Below are 20,203 nucleotides of genomic sequence, written 5' to 3' on the forward strand. Positions count from 1 at the left end.
AGGAGTCACAAGACTGCAATATACTAATGATTAGAAAAAGTATTTAGCAGTTTATGTTTACAAAAAAATTTGCATTTTCATCTTCTGTGTACTGTGGGAGACCAGATATAGTAAATACAGGGTCCTGGGTTTAGTAAAACTTTAATCAGGTAGATAAAATCCTTCTCAGTCTTTCTGGTATGATGTTATAATACAACCCCGCCTCCCTAACATACTGTATTATAGCTACCCCTGTGCTATCGTTGCAGAGGGTCTGTTGTTTACCAAAAAACTGCTACGCCTGGAAATCCAAAGTTACTAGGAGGAGGCTATAGTCTTTATCCATCACCAGCTTGAGAGGGGGACCTTTGCTGGCCTATGAGGGATTGCTGGAGACCAAGGACTAACTTTATCAGTGGTGAGAGGCCTCTTGGCAATCTGAGTCTGTTGTATATCAACTAAGCATTCCACTGTGAGGATAAGGGCTGATACATTGAAAGGACCAGGTTATTGAATTTGCCACCTTATTCCACTTTTCTTGTCTTATGGTAAACTGTTTGACACTGCATTGTCTTGGTTTGTCTAACTAATTCCTTTTACAGGGTTGTACTCCCTTTAATAAAGCCCATTCTAAAAAAAACTTTCAGGTGTATTGGTGTCACCCAGGTCCAGGTAAGGGTGGCTCATCACTGGTGCAGGACACATGGACCCAAATAATCCAGAAACGCCTCCGATGGTAGTGTTACACAATGATGTAGTAGACTCTTAAAAAGCAGCAGTTTAGTCAGGAAAAGCCAATCTACAAAGGTTTTTTTCTGAATGAATAAACTATGGGATGCAACGCACCATGTTTCTAATAACAATTATATTTCCAAGGAAGGTATGGTGTTAGGTTTGAAAAGGCGATAACAATATGTAATATTAGAGTTTTTTAAGTCAATGCCTTATAAGTTAAAATAAAAGAGTGATGTCAATATAAGTTCTTGGTGTCATACACCTTCCTGGGAAATAATGCTTTTGAGCCAGGCCAGGCAGTCTGTCAGACTGTTTGGCATGCACCCTGTAGATCAAGTATATGCTAATAGCAATGATATAGGGATTGTGTAGGTAAGGGATCTTCAAACTACAGCCCTTCAGCTGTTGCAAAATTCCATTAGGCATTGTAAAACTCACATTGATAGACATTCACAGACATGACTAGGCATGATGGGAATTGTAGTTCCTGAACAACTGGAGGGCCATAATTTGAATACCCCTGATGTAGGTGATCACATGAAGTCACCCACATTGATGTAATTGATGCAATTACATCATCATGATCTTAAGATGGAGTGCTGTTGATGATGTGCAAAATTGACAGAAGTACTTTATAAACTAGATTTAAGCCTCTCATTTAAAGAATCTGTCTCTTTATAAAAAAAATTGTAAATAGAAACCTGCCAAGTTTCTTTTAACTCCCTGGCGGTATTCCCGAGTCTGGCTCGGGGTGGAAGTTTTATACCAAAAGCGGTAACCCCGAGCCAGACTCGGGACCGCATCGCTGTATGCAGGAGGACGTTTACTTACCTTCTCCCTTGGATCCAGCGATGTCCCCCCCGCGACGCACGGGGACGGAGATCGGCGCCAAATTTAACACACAATATACATACAGTATAATGTAATCTTACAGATTACATTGCTGTATGTAATAATTTCACATCCCCTTTGTCCTTGGTGTTATGTCCAGTGTCCTGCATGCAGTTTTATATTATAAAGATTGTTCTTTATGCCTGGAAACTTGAGATTGTCCATAGCAACCAAAACTGTCCCTTTACATCAAAAATGATTTTAGACCAGCTAGAAAACAGCGATAATAAATTGTAATCACTCGCAGAATTGAGCGATAGCAATTTGTGGTGAGATCCATCATCAAATACTGAAAAGTAATGACAGTGACAATTCTGCAACTGAGCAAATTTCAGTGTTTTTGATTTGATTACATTATTGAATAATTTTTATTATTGTCATATTATTTGGTATAATTATTTATAGTTATTTATTATATTATAATTTATGATTTCATTTTTCAAACTTTATCATACCCGGGATGTCTACTAGACTCTGGTTTGGACAGATTTAAGTGAGTTATTCCTAAGAATTGCAGGACTACAATATAAAACACCAAATTTCCATGCAAAATAACTGTACTGCTTTCAGCACCAAAAATCCGAAATAATCGTACCGCCACTGAATGGTAGATAATTCCCTAGTGATAACACTCTTAAATTAAAAGTCACATGAAAATAATCATTACCCCCTGACCAAATCTGGTGTACAGTTGTTATTGGAAAATGTCTGGGAAAAGCTTCACTGCCTTTTTGAATTGACTATCAGTTTCTTAGCATATTAGAAAATATCTTGTGTAATAATGATCACTTCTAAAGACTGGAACTCCTCAAAACAGTTATATTGCTTGCTTAAAATCAGGCTGTCTATGATCACCTTTAAACAAAATAACAGTTTTGTTTTCATATTAACGGTTCTTTCCATAATGTTTTATACCAGGGAGAGTTTTCACTGTCGGATGTTTTAATTCACGGTCAAAGCCCAAAATGCTCAGTGGAATGTATGCCATCCTCATAATGACTAATCTCACAGATGACTTGTGCCAGATCTTCGCACAGGTAATTTATCTTGATGGGACATCCGGCTAGTTTAAGCCAATTATTGCTGAGCACTAATCTCTGCAATGAGTCAAAGCTCTAAAATATACTCTTTAACAATAACTCTGCCTTTAATCTGAAACACAGCCAACTATGTTAACTACAGCTGTCTTTATCGCTAATCCCTAAATGGAATAAAAGTTCAGAATGTAAGGCTAAATCCTCATGACCTGCAAAAACAGATCTTTGTAAATGCTGTAATGGACAGACATAATTTCAAACATGATTTACATGACTTTGCATTTTGAAATAAAAAGGCAACAGAATAGGCCATTTACAGTTTCCTCTAGCCCAGGTATAAGAAGTGCCCAAGTCTTCTTAGCCCTTGTACACACGGTCGGAGAATCTGTCGGAATGAGTCTTATCGGACCGTGTCGTCAGATAATCCGACTGTGTGTGGTATGCATCGGACTAATTCCGTCCAAATCTCCGTCCGACCCAATTTTCCAACATGTTGGAAATATTTCCCGACCAACTGGGCCGGACGGACCTAATCCGATCATGTGTAGAGCATTTTCATCGGACCAAGTGCCACGCATGCTCAGATCAAATTCCTACATCAAAGCTATTGGCTACTAGCCTGAATGTAGTCCCATCGTAACGAAATTATGTCATCACGTTCTGAAAGATCTGATTTTTCGCCAACTTGACCCGACCGTGTGTATGCAACAGTTTCGGACACAATCCGTCGGACTAAATCCGACGGGCAAAATCCGACGGATTTGGTTGGCAAAATCTCTGACCGTGTGTACGTGGACTTAGACGTACTATATATGCCAGATATATTTACTAAAGGATACTGATAAACCATTGGTGCTTTAATACTAATAATTGTCATATATTATCATTATTTTATCATTAAAAGGTATTATACCAATACCAATTATACCAATTTCACCAACCATATAGTGACCATGTCCAAACACTTAGAAGAAAAGTATGAGGTTGGAAAAAAATAAACATTTATACTCACCTAGATGAATGCAGCATCGATCCAATATCTGCCCTCTGACAGCTCTACATTGAGACATAAGCGATCAAACACCGCTAATCACTCGGTGCTCACCTCCGCTCTGGGCAGAGAATGGTGACTGTCAGTCAGGGAAAACAGATCACAGAAGTTCAGAACTAACTTCACTTCTGTGATCCATAGAAGAAGTAGGGATAAAATAGCTTTAGATATACTTCTCCTTTAAAAATTATCCCGGAGTGGGGCTTTAACATAATTGGTTATTGGCTAAATAACTGGACAGAGTGTATATGTATCCTGAAGTTTAAATAGGTTAGAATGTAAAACAGTTTAATGGTGCCAAAAAGCATGCATAATACATAATGCAATAATACAGAACAAATTATGAAAGCTGCACAAACATGGGCTTTTCACAGGAAAGTCTCTGTGACTGTGTAATATATTACAACTTAGCATAGTCTATATAAGACTTTAGAACAACTGAGCGTTTATCTAGGTATCACAAATTCAGTAAACAGGTAACACAGCTACTTGTATTTATCCTATATACAGCATCCCTTTCAATGAAGTGTGGGGTAGCTCTAGTAACCCAGACAAACTTCTGGAGGGATCCCAGACCAGAGGATAATGGCTCACCCCACTGTAACTGTGGTAGCGATCCCGGGAAAGAGGCTCCTATGGTGGATTGGTCCATGCTGTGTTCTACTAGGCTCCTGCCTGGCTATCCAGTGGCTATTTGCACCATTTCGACAGTGAAGGGCAGTTCACAGCCCAGCTACCCCTGTCTCACCAGGTGTGGCCTCTCCGATCTGCAGAGGAAGGAGAGCTGAGGAAATTCTCCTCCCTGGGTTTGTCCAGGAACCCAGGGAGTGGTGAAAAATTGATTTCAATGGGTCTGCACCTGCATAGGAGTATGGTAAGTAGACAGTCTACTGCATACCTAACAACTTTAATCTTTAAGAGTTAATATTCTGCCTATGGCAGATATTACAAAGTTGCCGCTATCACCTTCAACAGACAGAAAATACTCTTCTGTGTGCCTCACTAAAACTACGTTCAATTTGTTACTATGGCCTGGCTACCCTGATTTGTGGAGTAAATATTTGTAACCACCACAAGATACTGTAGTGACCTAAAAACAAAGTTAAAGTAGTGGGAGGCATAGAGTGAATGGTTTTATAACTAACAACTAACTAATAACTAACAATTGTACTAACAGCATGTGGTATCATTTTTTAGGCTGGGATTTTACTTAGCTAACAAAGTTTTTGCCTCACCCCCAAGAACATCAGCCCCTCTGAAACATAATGTACAAACATACAACATCACAGGAAATGGCTAAAGGTAATATTTAGTACCAAATAATAGTGCTATAGCAAAGAAAACAGACACCAAACCAGGTAGTAAAGGCAAACTTAAAGAATATGTGAATCCAACTTTTTTACATTCTTGATATGTGCCTGCTGTACCATGTAGTTGTATGAAAAATATCCTGTTATCTTTCTATTGTTTCCTTTGTGAGAAATATTCTTCTCTTCTGTCAAAAACTGTCCACACTGTGCTTGAGAGCACAGCCCGGTCAGTTCTCTAGCTGTACTGAGAACTCAGCCTGCTCTCATCCAATGACCAGACTTGTGCTGACCCCCCCTGGACAGCCATTTACTGAAGACCAGAGAACAGAGGGTATGTGATCACTTATAAAAAAGGGGAAAAAAAGTGTTTACATATGCCTTGAAAAAGTATTCATAACCCTTAAAATTTTCCACATTTTGTCATGTTACAACCAAAAACGTAAATGTATTTTATTGAGATTTTATGTGATAGACCAACACAAAGTGGCACATAATTGTGAAGTGAAAGGAAAATAAATGGTTTTCAAAATGTTTTACATATAAATATGTGAAAAGTGTGATGTGCATTTGTATTCAGCCCCTCAATACTTTGTAGAACCACCTTTTGCTGCAATTACAGCTGCAAGTCTTTTTGGGAAGGTCTAGCTTTGCACATCTAGTGATTGAAATTGTTGCCCATTCTACTTTGCAAAATAGTTCAAGCTCTGTCAGATTGGATGGCGAGTATCTGTGATCAGCAATTTTCAAGTCTTGCCACAGATTCTCAATTGGATTTAGGTCTGGACTTTGAGTGGGCCATTCTAACACATGAATATACTTTGAAGTGAACCATTCCATTGTAGCTCTGGCTGTATGTTTAGCGTCATTATCCTGCTGAAAGGGGAACCTCGGCCCCAGTCTCAAGTCTTTTGCAGACTCTAACAGGGTTTCTTCTAAGATTACCCTGTATTTGGCTCAATCCAGCTTCCCATCAACTCTGACCAGCTTCCCTGCTGAAGAAATGCATCCCCACAACATGATGCTGCCACCACCATGTTTCATGGTGGGGATGGTGTATTCAGTAACAGTGTTACTTTTTTGCCACACATAGCACTTTGCTTTTAGACCAGAAAGTTCAATGTTGGTCTCATATGACCAGAGCACCTTCTTCTACATGTTTGCTGTGTCCCCCACTTGGCTTCTCACAAACTGCAAACAGGACTTCTTATGGCTTTCTTTCAACAATGGCTTTCTTCTTGCCACTCTTCCATAAAGGCCAGATTTGTGGAGTACACGACTAATAGTTGTCCGGTGGACAGATTCTCCCACCTGAGCTATTGATCTCTGCAGCTCCTCCAGAGTTACCATGGGCCTCTTGGCTGCTTCTTTGATTAAGGCTCTCCTTGCCTGGCCTGTCAGTTTAGGTGGATGGCCATGTCTTGGTAGGTTTGCAGTTGTGCCATTCTCTTTCCATTTTTGGATGATGAATTGAACAGTGGTTCGTGAGATGTTCAAAGCTTGGGATATTTTTTTTTTAAAACTAACCCTGCTTTAAACTTCCCTACAGCTTTATCCCTGACCTGTCTGGTGTGTTCCTTGGCCTTCATGATGCTGTTTGTTCACTAAGGTTCTCTAACGAACCTCTGAGGGCTTCACAGAACAGCTGTATTTATACTGAGATTAAATTACACACAGGTGGACTCTATTTACTAATTAGGTGACTTCTGAAGGCAATTGGTTCCACTAGATTTTAGTTAGCGGTATCAGCGTAAAAGGCATTGAATACAAATGTACACCATACCTTTCAGATATTTATTTGAAAAAAAAAATTTGAAAACCATTTATCATTTTCCTTCCACTTCACAATTATGTTCCACTTTGTGTTGGTCTATCACATAAAATCCCAATAAAATACATTTACGTGTTTGGTTGTAACATGACAAAATGTGGAAAATGTCAAGGGGTATGAATACTTTTTCAAGTATTTGTACACTATTATGTATTTGCTTGTACACTGATGCCGGTTAGCTGCGTGGATCGGAGGTCTGTCCCCTTGCCACTGAACACAGGGGAAAGAGACCTGCTAGCCGGGAGGAGATCTGGCAGCCATGAGCCATGTTTTCATAGCAAAAAGCTGCGGTGGCTGGTGACATTGCCAAAAAAAGTCCTGCAGGTAGAGGAAGGAGCTGAATGTGTAAAAAGCCACGCTCAGTGCGCAGCGAGAGCTCTGATCTACCACTGGGAGTGAGTTGACAGAGTGGCTGGCTGGTGTCCACCTCAAAATGCTGCATTCAGAAGACAAGGTATACAGTGTCGTAGGAGAAGAGGGACTTACTGCAAAGAGCCTCAGATTTAACAAATGACTGTACAAGGATACATAAATGTCAATACATGGTATACTTTCACTTTTAATGACAACAGTAAACACGTTAGATATAGAGAGTGAAAACATACATATACCTACAGTCAGGGGTGTATACACAGAATGCATTCTGGGACACTTTGTGATCATTTGTGCAGGAAGTTACTGTGAGACTGTCATTGCCTAAAAGGTTTAGGAGATAATAGCAATAGAAATAGTAGCACCAATGTATATGGCACATGCGCCATAGACATCAGGCGCAGGCGCACTGAGTGGGCCATTTCTAACAGCAATCATGCCGTTAGTGGCGGCACCAGCACGCATGCGCGAGAGTGACGTCATTGCGGCTCCGACCAGTCACAGCGTCGGAACCGCGATACCCGGAATTCATTCCGTGATGGATGGCGGTGTCGGAGAAGGCGAACGAGGGCTGAAGCTGGGGCTTCGACCTCAGGTAAGTAATTCATAATGAGCTAGTATGCTATGCTATGTTTTTTTTGTTTGTTTGTTTTTTTAAGAGGCTTTACTTCCTCTTTAACTCAGTTCTGTTCTATTGTGAGCAATAATAAATAGTGATCAATCGCTGCAAACAAATATCCTAACCTAAAAAGCCGCTATAACACTCAAGGTCAAAATACAAATCCTCAGTAAACTTTTAAAAACATAAATAGTGCAGCGCTAAGTAAAAGTAGATTAAATCGCTAAGGATTAATAAATGAATGAATTTAAAAACTACAGAGAGAGAGAGTCCATGCATAAAATAGGGAGTAAGGCAGATAGAGTCCTCAGCTGTGAACACTTGTGCTGGTAAAGATACTTGTCAATCTGGTACAGATTTATGAAAATACCACCACCGACAGAAATACAGGCCTCACTTCCTATTTTATGCATGGACTCTCTCTCTGAAGTTATTAAATTCATACATTTATTAATCCTTAGCGATTTAGTCTAGTTTTACTTAGCGCTGAACTATTGTGACCAATGTTACGTTTCTGAAAGCTTTTGTGACGCTTCATTTACTTTACTGTTGCCTTGTTTACGTAAAAATGTTTTCACAAAGGCTTTCATCCATCGCAATAATCTTTTCTACGCTCCCCAAATGGCTTAAACAACATGGATTTAATAAACATTTAGCAAGACAGACTCCAGCAATCATGCCAGGAACAATTATCTAAAACAGGAAGCTTCATTTTAGTCCTGCATTTCATTAAACTTTGGAGTAATATAAAAGCAGCATAAATATACATACTTGTTTACTTGGAAATTTAGATATATGCTTAGAAATAAGATGAATAAATGTAACAAAATTCCAAGATTCATCGGGGGTAACCATGTTGTGGTCTGAAAAACTTTCCTTTCCAAATGATCTTCTGGGAGATTGAGAAATGTCTGCTAAAAAGCCAAACTGCAACGCTTTACAGGAAAATGCTATCCTTCAGTTTACCTATTTATATTGTGTGTATAAAGCTGAACCTCACATGATGTGATTGCACCACCTTTGTGCCTAAGCTATGATCCATCATGTCCCTGGCATCATACACTAAAGACAGCAACGCTGTTGTAGGGCCCCAAACTTTATTTCTTGGCTGCTGTAATTTTTGTTCTTGGCAGACTCCTTGCCTGGATGTGTTGGAGTGCCAACATACAAATTATAGTAAACAACGGCAGCCATGCAGAACCTCCCCTTCCCCTGACTGCCAGCAACACTTGGTTTTCAGTTCTCTTGACAGACTGACATGGAAGACAATCTGTGTTTTTCTCCAATAAAAGTTATTTGCTGTGCTCCTACAAGATACTGTGAGAACATGCATTATGAATACATTGGCCTTCAGGGCTGGAGTTACACAACTCGTAAGCCACAAGCGCCTTTTTATTTTATTTTTTTATTTTTTTTAATGGTATGGCAATTCTGTGCATCATTTTAAATCCCTTTTCCCTAATAATTCTTTGGCCCTGTAAAATACACTGGATGCACTTTCATACTTGCCAACTGTCTCATTGCTGAGACAGTCCTGCTTTTGCAGTAGGCATGCCGACTCATGTGTTTCCTGGGTCCCTACACACATCTGCATACATGAAAACATACTATGTACCCTGACACCTTCCCTATCCCAGCATACTGTGTAGCTTGGGTACCCTGCACAGGCTCAAAGAACAGGCATTTGATTTTAGTGGAGCACTTCCGAATGGATGCTGAGGAGTGCCTGTGCAAGGCAATCACATGTGAGTGGGCTAAAACCCTTCAGGTCCACCCTCAGCATGTACCGATGTCTGGCCTGGTACACACCAGTATCAGAAAGAAGCATAGTGTGCTGGAGGAGAAGGAGGATGGAAGCAGAGCTGTGCTGGAAGGGGTGGGGGGAGATGGAAACAGAGGTGCACTGGTGGAGAGGGAGGATGGAAGGGAGGATGGAAGCAGAAGTGTGCTGGGGGTGGGGGGTAGATGGAAGCACAGTTGGGAACTGTGCTGTAGCAGAGGAAGGATGGCAGCAGAGGTGTGTTGGACGAGATTAAGGATGGAAGCAGAGGTGTGCTGGAGGAGATTAAGGATGGAAGCAGAGGTGTGCTTGGGATGGGGGGGGGGGGGGGTAGATGAAAGCAGAGGTGTGCTGGAGTAGAGGGAGGATAGAAGCAGAGGAGTGCTGGAGGAGAGGGAGGATAGAAGCAGAGGAGTGCTGGAGGAGAGGGAGGATAGAAGCAGAGGAGTGCTGGAGGAGAGAAGCAGAGGAGTGCTGGAGGTGAGGGAGAATAGAAGCAGAGGAGTGCTGGAGGAGAGGGAGGATAGAAGCAGAGGAGTGCTGGAGGAGAGGGAGAATAGAAGCAGAGGAGTGCTGGAGGAGAGGGAGGATATAAGCAGAGGAGTGCTGGAGGAGAGGGAGGATAGAAGCAGAGGAGTGCTGGAGGAGAGGGAGAATAGAAGCAGAGGAGTGCTGGAGGAGAGGGAGGTTATAAGCAGAGATGTGCTGGAGGAGTAGTGGGAGAATTGAAAGCAGGGGTGTACTGAGGGTGGGGAGCCTGGAGGCAGAGAGAAATTGGAGGCAGAGGTGTGATAAGGGAATCAGAGGTAAAGGTGTACTGGTGGGGCACTTTAGGCATGCTGGGGGGGCATTGGTGATAGAGATGTGCTAGTGGGGTGGACACAGAGGTGTGCTGGGGGGGGGGGGGGGGGTGGAGGCAGATAAATGCTTGGGGAGGAATTGGAGACAGAGGTGTGCTAGCGAGCATTGGAGGCAGAGATGTACTGGGGGAGGAGGGTTTGGAAACAGAAGTATGCTGGGAGGATTAATTGAAAGTAAAGGTGTGATGGGGGAATTGGAGAGAGAGAGAGAAAGGTGTGGTGGGATTGGAGACATTGGCGCTAAAGGTATGATGGGGGTAGGGGTCATTGGAGGCAGAGATGTTCTCAGGGAGTCATTGGAGGCAGAGGTGTGCTAAGGGAGACATTGGAGGCGTAGGCGTTCTGAGGGAGTCATGTTGCTTAGGATAACCTTCACTGCTGGTAAATAAGCTCACTAAAGCTATAATGATTTTTGTTTTAAATGAATGTCTTGCCTCTAATTTGAGTTCCTTCTCCACCTATAGTGGCCAGCCGCACACACACACACACAAAAAAAAATAAAGTGTCCCTAGAATTTTTTTTTTACTGTCGGCAACAATGCACTTTATACACTCATGCTCCCACTTAAGGCAAACTTTTGACTTCAGGGTTTAAAAGCAACTATTTTATGGAAAAAACATAGATTTTATGATCTTTGTTGATTATATTTTGTTATGAATATCTGTGGCTGTTCTAATTCTGTACTGGTTGGGTTATGAAAAAAGGAACAGAAAAGCATACTTTATTATTCTTTACTCTTTCTTCCAAATAAAAACCCATATGATAAAAATTTATGAAATTTTGTTTCAAAACAAACAAGCCATATCTGTCCAAAAAAAAAAAAAAGGAAAATAATATACTATGAATGAATAATCATGTAAAATTGGATATGGTGCAAAACCTGTGCATCCCCAAAAAGTGCTCTGAGTTACACCTTTCAGTTTAAATCAGCTAAATACATAATAGGTACTTTGAAACAAAGGTGTGCAAAGTCTTATAATTTATTTTCTTTCAGAAGTGCCTTAACAGAAAAGCCTGTCCCTTCCCAGCATGCTGCAGAGAATGACCCTTGCTCTCTATGTGGAAGTAGAGGTGTTTATGCGGAAGTCCCGCGCTCCCTCTGCTGATTCAGAGAAATTGCTTTGACTGCTTCCTAAAGAAAATCAACTTTATTTGTTCACACTATGGTGCATATGTTAGTATATGCATGTGTTGGCATGTGTTTTTTTTTAAGATGCTGTGCTGCAATACTACAGTATTAATATGTGCTGCAGTGGGTTGTAACGCATTAGGGCTCTTTTTTTGTCCAAGAGCTGGGAATGTGTTGTGAACAAGTACTAAAGCCCTGTACACACGGGCATCCTATTCTACTTTACATTTTCCACAGATTTGGTAAGAAAGTGGGCAAATTTTTTGCCAAACTTTGTGCAGGCCCTAGACGGCCAACGTATATTTCTGCTCTAAAGAATGCTACAGGCTCCCTCTCCTGTGGAGATTAGTAAAATACTGGTGGATTACTATACTTCCCTTTATTCTGAAGACCCGATTGATCAAAAGGCAGCGGAGGCTTTGCTAGCCAAAGTGCACCTACCTCAACTCTCTTCGGCTCATAGAGGCTCTTAATGCCCCCATCTCCATAGATGACATTTGGGCGACTACTAAATCTCTGGCATTGGCTAAGGCCAGAGATCCTGATGGATATACCGCTGAATTCTACAAGCTCACCAAAGAGTTAATTCCTGATACTCTAAAACATGTTTTTATTTCTATGGGGGAAGGTGGTCCATACCTCCCAATGGCAACACAGGCACAAATTAAGCTCAAGAAAAATATCCCTTAAACCCTGGCTCATATCGATCAATCTCCTTAGTTAACGTAGACATCCAAATTCTTTCTAAAATAGTGGCATCGCACCTAGCTCCTCTGCTACCTTCTATAATCTATCCAACCCAATCCAGTTTTGTTCCAGGACAGTCTGAAACCCTGAACATTCGTAGTGTTTTGGTATTGGAACCAGATCAAAGTGTCGCAATAATCTCACTTGGCGCAAAAGGGCATTTGACAACATTGTGTGTAGTAGGAGGGAGGAGGTTGAGGGGAACCCCCAGGCCTGAAACTTACCATCAAACAGTTTAATCATATAGTTTCACATTGAGGTGTGGAATGCAAACAATAGGTTTGCTTCCTCCCCGTTGAAATGTATGTAGAGAACGTGTGAACCGGAAGTGGTGTGTGACTACTTCCGGTTTCACAACGAGGCTTGGAATGCAAACATTGGTTTCTGTTCTCCTCTGTATGTAATGTGCTCTATCACCAGGAACCGGAAGTGTCGTATGATCACTTCCTGTTTTCAGATAGAAGCTTGGAATGCAGACAGTGTTTTGCTTCCTCCTTTGTGGATTGCATGGAAACAAATGTGACAGTTTTGTGCAAACTTGGATGGTTAGATTTGCTGCCTTTACATATAGACGGCAAGATCTGGCTTTGTGGTATAATCTTTGATAATAGATCATTTATATATTGGAGTTGATTACCATTTCCGGTTTTCTGGTATTAACCCCGGTGGAACGCACGCACGGCTGCCATTTTGGATCTGATGGTTACCTGCCCTCAATTATTTTCTTGAGATGGAGTGTTTAACCATTCATTGTAAGGTGAGATAATGTTGGCTGGTTGCTGGTACTGTCAATGCGTGCGGCGCTGTGTGCACACACATCAAGGGTTAATGGAAGAGGTGTTGGAGGAGGTGTTTTCTGACAGGTGGGAGACATTGATTAATCTGTAAAGACTTATATATATATGGTAGCAATATGGGGGGGGCAGGTAATGCCCCAGTAGAAGGCTTATTAGTCAAAACGCGTCAGGCTAGCATTTCCTGCTCCCCATATTGCTCTTTTTATCGTTCATTTTTATTGGATCACGTGATTCTTTTTGGATATTTTTTATGTCATTATTAATATGTCATTTGGATTTTTTTTCAAATAAAACCTTTAATGGTGGAATTTCACTATCAGAGGCATTGTGTCCTTACCTTTTGTTTATGGTGAACCCACTCCGAGCTCCTAGCTGACCGAAACCTTCGAGAGAGAGTTGAAAACCCTGGAGATCTGAGGTGTATTGATCCTGAAGTGGGCAGCGACTATTCGGATGGTGATCCATGACCTGATGTATACGAATGGTGTGTGACGCACATAAGCCTGCATGAAACATTTACTATATAGTAGTTCATGTCCACCATTTTCGGTAAGGGTATCCACCGTTTTCTATAATAATTTCTGTCTGTGAATGGAAGGCTATACATAGTTCATACCAACGGATTATCTGGACTCACGTTTCACATTATTTTGTCATAGCTGGACTTTTTTATGCTCATATTGTCAGTTCACTGTAGCACATTTTCTGTATTCCTTACTGGACTGCACAACATGTGATATGTGTGCTGACCTTTTAAGTTTGATTTCACTACCAGATCATTTGGTGATTTATGTCTAGGTTTTTTACATTCTTTGACATTATAGCGCTACATTGTTTGTTATCATTCATTAATCATATAGAACTCCTGAGATCTAAGGATGTGACCCCCTTAGATCTCAGGGCCCAGGATTCATTCATGCTTGAACCGCATAGCCACCAGAAACACCACACACCCACCAGAGACCCCACACAGACACTTGAGACCCTGCACAGCCACCAGGAACCCCACACAGCCACCAGAGATCCCACACAGCCACTTGAGAAGGAAGGGGTGGGACAAATTTAGATGGGGGGCACCCGATTTTAGTCTTGCCTAGGGCAGCATAAAACCAAAATACACCACTGCTGCCTCCCTCTCTGTGAGGTAATGGTGACTGCAGGTGAAACTGACAGTTTTGCTGACTGTTAAAGATGGCTGCCATCCTCTGCCTGAGGTAATGGTGAGCAGGACAGGAAAATCCAACAGGCTTTGTGCTTAGACCTTTGCATCCTTTGCATCCTTCTTCAACTCTGGTCTAATGCAACGTTCAACTCACTTCTAGCTATAGACACAGGCTAGAAAACAGTCAATCCCCAGTGCTCCTTTATTTGTGACACAGAGAAAAAGGTCGGGACTTTAAATGAAGTGTCTATATTGTAGCTAATCGAAGGAGTCAAAGTAAAACATGAACACGTATTTATTTGTTTGCCATGATTAAGTAGGTACATGGCAGACAATACATGAAATAATGGCACATCATATAGCAAATCATGTATCCAAAAACATTTACATGTTAAAAAATATGAATAGAATATTCAATAGTATTGTCCTCAATAATAAAAATCATTGTAATATTACAGTTATAATCCACGGCATTGCCTGAATCCAAAGACCATGTGGGTATGTATACATTGCATCTAGGTTAGGCCCAACGCGTTTCATGGGATCTATCCAATCATCAAGGGCGGATGCATGATACATCTATAAAAAGAGGTAAATATATCAACATCAACCATTCGTGGACAAAAAATTAACATACATACAGGGAGGATAAGGTGGTCATCTCTGTAAAACTCACGTATCTGCTTAGTGTGAAACAAACACACTGCCGGGGTGCTAGGGCTGAAAGGAATGCCTGTTCCGAAAGCTGTGGTAATAGGGTCCAACAGAAACACAGGGAACATGAGTATGGATGTAACCCAGAACGTCTGGAACAATGTAACAAAGGGGCTCCATTCTGTGGAACAATAAAAAACATAAATACACCAAATGGTGCTAAAGATGTAAAAATTTAAACTAATCAAAGAAAGGAGCCCAGACTAAAATGAGTTTGAACTGATATCAAAACTCACTGAACCCCAAATGTCCATCCCACCGTCAGCCAGGATGGTAGCATCTGCCCGTGTCAGCAAAACATTGACTGCAGAAGCAGCAGTGTGGCACTGATGCCAGGGCAGACAGCCCCGCCCAGGTCCCTGCTTTATTTGTGACAGAGTCTAGCTATATCCCCAGGGCTCCTTTAAATTTGTCAGAGCCTGGAACCAGAACATCGCCAGGAGTCCTTTTAGATGTGTCAGAACCTTGAAGCAGTGCATCCCCAGGGTGCCTTTAGATGTGACATACATGCAGCACATCCCTGGTGCTTCCTTAGATGTGGCCAAGCCTAGCTATACACAATACGTGAACTTGATGGTTTACACTCTTGTTTTGTATTGTAAACTTTAATAAAAATATTGCGCAAGAAAAGACAGAACACATTTGTTGTGTTCTACACAACTTACTCAATTGAAGCTTTCTTTATTAATTATATGACGTTATTTACACGGTGTTCCAAATATGGTGTGTTTTTATCTTTTTGTCTGAGAGGCTCTTGACTTGAAAGTATACACGACTCATCAGTTGTACTCATTTTTAGCTGAATGTACTAAACAAATGTTGCTATTTTTTGTTTATCTAAATTCTCAGCAGAAGATATAAAAATTATTATTTGTGGCTGTAAGAGAATATGTGTTATCTCCATTTGCTAAAAAATGTATATATGGAGTAAATATAATGGGGAGATAAAGGGTTCGCACACACCCATGTTTGATTTCAATCAATAATGCAGTGAGAATTTCTAAAATCATAGATGCTATTGTACTATGATCTCTAAGACCCAAATTGTTCATCTGTTTTATGTGTCTGTAGCTCGTTGCTTGTATTCCATAGTGCTTGTATGCTGCTGCATCCATTGCAACTCATACTACTGCACCACAGGTCCTTAGTACAATGGGGAACCCTACTCTGCAGAGTAGATGCCTAAATAACAGATCAATGGCATTTCATAACATTTTCCAAAATTAAGTCAAATACTTGGGTTTGCAAGTACCAAGATTTGACAATGACTCTGCAACAATCTGAATGGGTTTTTAATTATCTGTAAGTTAATTTAACTAATGGGAGAGAGAAAATCCACTGCTCCAGGCCGATCCACCGAAAAACTGGCTACTCTTCCTCCAAAAAGATAGGGGTCCCAGGTGCAGGCTAATTGCACTAGCCAAGTGTAAAGGAACAGAAAAACTCTGGATAGCCGCACTCCGGATCAGGTAAAATAAGTAATGCCTTTATTGTTTCCACTCAAAAAATCTTCACGCTGAAATTAGCGCTTATTCATAGATTAGTTATGAATAAGCGCTAATTTCAGTGTGAAATGCGTCAGTATTTTTAGCTCTATTTTCTTTATCCCTTTGCTGTTGTGATCTGTATGATGTGAAGATTTTTTGAGTGGAAACAATAAAGGCATTACTTATTTTACCTGATCCGGAGTGCGGCTATCCAGAGTTTTTCTGTTCCTTTACACTTAATTTAACTAATAATGCTTTCTGTAAGTAGACATTAAGGGGGCAGAGGTAACCTAAAGCATAATCTCTCAATGGTCAACAAACTTTGATCTTGCAAGGCATGGCAAGACCCACTAAGCTGAACCAGTGCAAATGGCATTGAAATTCTGCCATGTGGATCTATACTAAATGGCACCCCCAAAGTGTTATTGGTTAAGGTCAGTTTAAAAATGTTGTAACTTTTCCTGAATGCTGTGGGGGAAAAAATTGTATGTGTCCAGTGGCAGTGCGTTATAAAAATCCTAATGACACAATACACAACAACAGCATATTGAGGTTGATTTACTAGAAGTGGAGAGTGCAAAATCTGGCACAGCTCTGCATATAAACCAATCAGCTTCCAGTTTGTTTTTCTTTCAAATCCTAATTGAACAAGCTTAAGTTAGAAGTGGATTGTCTACCATGCACAGCTGCACTAGGTTTTGTACTCTCTGTTTTTAGTAAATCAATCCCAGTGTACCAGAAAAAATATAGCTTTTATTTTTAAAAGAAATCTTTGAGAACCAGATAAGTGACTGTGCCTAGGTCTAAGAGGTATAGCCTAAATAAATGTCATTAGTCTGCTACGAAAGAAATATTACCTCAGGCTTTCCTTCCCAGATGGTCATACACTTTGACTGTTCATTGTCATTGCTTTATCACAAGTAGCAGGGTGACAGGTAGCAGCGGGGTCTGATCTGAACAACAGTTTGATTGGTGTAACACAATATGTAAACACACTGCCCAAAAGAACAGAATCCAGGATTTTCAGGATTGTGACACTTAGGGGAAGGACTTTAGTCCAAAGGTTGATGCTGCTTTATATGATATTAGCACAAACAGGACGCTGACCTTTAGGGGTGAAAGGAAGATAAAAGCATTTTATGGAGACATAGTGGGTTCATTTAGTGATCTTTAGAGCTTTTATTTTCATTAAAATTATTTTATTTAATATTTAAATTGTTATTTTTGTAGCACCCTGTCCTAGTCAGGCTAAATTGAGTTTTGGCTCTGCTGCACTCGGAGCCAGGGCCGATCCTGGACGGGGTGCACAGGGTGCAGTGCACCCGGGCGCCACAGAGGTGGGGGCGCTGGAGCGCCAGAGTGCTCCCCTCCCTCCTCCTCCTCTCCTTGTCCGTAGGCGGCTCTCTCCGCCTGTCACCGCCACCACCGCAGCCACTGTGTTTCCTCCCCAAGCTCATCCCCCCTCCCTCCTCCTGTCAGCGGAAAAGAAACAGCTGGAGACTGGAGAGGCTGTCTCTGTGTGCAGATAGACCAGCTGCGGCAGCGCAATAACGTCATGGGGGGGGGGCAATCTGTGGTCTCCTGTGTGTGACTCCCGCCTGCTGCCCAGCAGCACAAGCCTCACACACGCTCTGTTCTGTGTTTTTAATTAGCCTAATGGGGGATGGTTTGTCCTGGGGGGTCTATACTAATGTGGGGGGGTGGTTTGTCCTGGGGGGGCTACACTAATGTTGGGGGGTTTGTCCTGGGGGGCTATACTAATGTGGGGAGTTTGTCCTGGGGGGTCTATACTAATGTAGGGGGGTTTGTTCTGGGGGGTCTATACTAATGTGGGGAAGTGATTTGTCCTGGGGGTCTAAACTCATTGAGGGGGGTGGATTGTCTCGGGGGGCTCTATACTAATGGAGGGGGGTGGTTTGTCCTGGGGGTCTATACTAATGGAGGGTGTGGTTTCTCCTGGAGGGGTCTGTACTAATGGAGGGGGGGTGGTGTGTCCTGGGGGGTCTGTACTAATGGAGTGGGGTGGTTTGTCCTGGGGGGTCTGTACTAATGGAGGGGATGGTTTGTCCTGTAGGGGTCTGTACTAATGGAGGGGGTGGTTTGTCCTAGGGGCGGTCTGTATTAATGGAGGGGGGTGGTTTGTCCTGGGGGGTCTGTACTAATGTAGGGGGGCTGGTTTGTCCTGGGGTCTATACTAATGGAGGGGGTGATTTGTCCTGGAGGGGTCTGTACTAATGGAGGGGGTGGTTTGTCCTGGGGGTCTGTACTAATGGAGGGGGGTGGTTTGTCCTGGCGGGTCTATACTAATGGAGGGGGTGGTTTGTCCTAGGGGGGTCTGTACTAATGGAGGGGGGTGGTTTGTTCTGGGAGGGGTCTGTACTAATGGAGGGGGGTGGTTTGTTCTGGAGGGGTCTGTACTAATGGAGGGTGGTGGTTTGTCCTGGGGGGTCTGTACTAATGGAGGGGGGTGGTTTGTTCTGGGGGTTTGTAGTAATGGAGGGGGGGTTGTTCTGTACTAATGCAGGGGAGGTAGGTTTGTCCTAATGGAAGGGGGTGGTTTTTCCTGAGGGGGGTCTATACTGAGAAAGGGATTTATACTTAGTGGGGGGTCTGCACTGACGGAGGGGGGTCTATACTTAATGGAGTGGGGTCTGTACTGAGGGGCGACTATAGTTGGTGGAGAGGGGGTTATACCATGTTTTACTGCACCGGGTGACACCAATCCTAGTGACGCCACTGTGGCCGCAGGCTCTTATTTCCCCTCTCCCTCTCCTCCTCGTGTGCGCTGCTGTACTAATGACCGGCACACTATGTTTCTTTCCTGCCTTCATATCGGCCAGGGAAGAAAAAACAAAGGAGCAAAGAAGAGGATTGTGGGACATGTGGTCCGAAGGACTGGCAGCCCCACTGTAACATGGAAACTGCAGCCCAAACAGCATGCTCAGCTGAATGGGAGAGAGAGAGAGCCAGGAGCTTTCAGGGAAGTACACCCAGAACTCAAGAGGGAGAGGACAGTGCTGAGAGAACACCATCAGAGAGAGAAAGCCACACAGCCTGGCACCATCCCTGGTGCAGGAAGGAATGGATTCATTGCCAGAATACAGATATGGGCTCTACCCAGCGGAGCCGCCATGGGCAATTCAGAGTGAGTAGACTCCTGATCAGAGGAACCGTTGTTGCTGTATCGCTGGGTCAGGTGTGAGGGCTGATCGGCGATTATCCACTAACATCCATAGGAACTGCAGTCTCTGACCATCTCTTGTAACATGTCTGCAGTCTCTGACCATCTCCTGTAACATGTCTGCCGTCTCTGACCATCTTCTGTAGTATGTCTGGGGGCTCTTTCTAACAGACTCTCTAACAGAAGCACCCTCTGTGTGCATCAGGGAGACTTCCCTCCAGGTCTCATTAGTGTACGCTTTTCCTGTAATTTCTTTATTGGTAAAAGATCATGGGAGAATCCCAGGGTAACGAAGACTTCTTAAAGGAGCATCTCTGTGTTTGCATTGTCATAAAAACATTTGTAAAGGGCAGGAGTTGGTAAGATGACCACGCCTACGTGGGGGCACCAGAAATATTTCTGCACCCAGGCGTCTGTGACCCTAGGATCGGCCCTGCTCGGAGCAACAATCTATTTTCTATCTCTGGCCAGGTTTCACTAAGCTTGGTGATTGATCGCTCTTGTCTGCCTCTGTAGGAAGCTTC

At 42.4% G+C, this 20,203-nt stretch overlaps 1 long non-coding RNA gene across 1 annotated transcript; it reads right to left on the reverse strand.

The window, feature by feature from the left end:
- Positions 1-14,574: 14,574 nt before the first annotated feature.
- On the reverse strand, positions 14,575-17,478 carry LOC143990197 (uncharacterized). The gene is made up of 3 exons (XR_013277210.1): positions 17,356-17,478; positions 14,974-15,132; positions 14,575-14,876 (listed from the first exon to the last, which is right to left on the reverse strand). It is a non-coding gene; the product is annotated as an uncharacterized LOC143990197 (long non-coding RNA).
- Positions 17,479-20,203: the final 2,725 nt, after the last annotated feature.

The sequence above is a fragment of the Lithobates pipiens genome, unplaced genomic scaffold, assembly GCF_037356315.1.
Source record: "Lithobates pipiens isolate NorthernLeopardFrog02 unplaced genomic scaffold, aLitPip1_a1.2 Scaffold_18, whole genome shotgun sequence".
Lineage (NCBI taxonomy): Eukaryota > Metazoa > Chordata > Amphibia > Anura > Ranidae > Lithobates > Lithobates pipiens.